Here is a 679-nt window from a genome sequence, read left to right as displayed (position 1 = left end):
GGTCGGCATCTGCAGGAACTCAGTAAATGATTTCCATTTGAAAACTCCGCCCGAGGAGCACCGAATAAGTACAATTTGATGATGCTAACGATGATTCACACAGCAGTACCGTACATCCAGTTAAGCAAATGTGCTCCCGGAACGGTAATAATGAACCAGGTCCAGAGCACACGGAAGGAAGGGGACCCTTTGGGATCGGGATGTAGGGTGGTTAAGGGTAATTCTAAAAGAGCGGGCGGAGCATGTTGCTGCTTTAAAGATCCACGTCCCTAACCTGCTCACCCCACATCCCTGCTGCTAATCCTGAATGTCATGCTAAGCAATTCTTTTGACCGCGAATATAGCAGTTTAGGGAGAGGCGGGGAGAAGCGACCGCCGGGCACTGGGACTCCCCCGGGAGACCTCAGGAATGAAATGGGTCACGGGGCTCCCAGGCAGCCCTCCCCCGCCCCGCCCGGGTGCAAACCCAGGACGGCCAGCTGGGGTGCGATGCTGAGCGGCAGGCAGGGAGGGTGACTGTGCACTTCTCAGCCTCCAGGTTCTCGCTCTCTCACTGAGCCCAGGCGGACCCCGCCTGCCCCGGCCCCAGCGCAGCCCCGACCCGTGGGGACGCGCGCCGGCCTCCCAGGGCTCCCGTGTGCGAGCGCGCGCGGGGCGGGCGCGGGGCGGGCGCGGGGCC

This window comes from Hipposideros armiger, unplaced genomic scaffold, assembly GCF_001890085.2.
Source record: "Hipposideros armiger isolate ML-2016 unplaced genomic scaffold, ASM189008v1 scaffold_160, whole genome shotgun sequence".
NCBI lineage: Eukaryota > Metazoa > Chordata > Mammalia > Chiroptera > Hipposideridae > Hipposideros > Hipposideros armiger.
The sequence above is the reverse complement of the archived record's forward strand: the minus strand, read 5'-3'. Positions refer to the sequence as shown.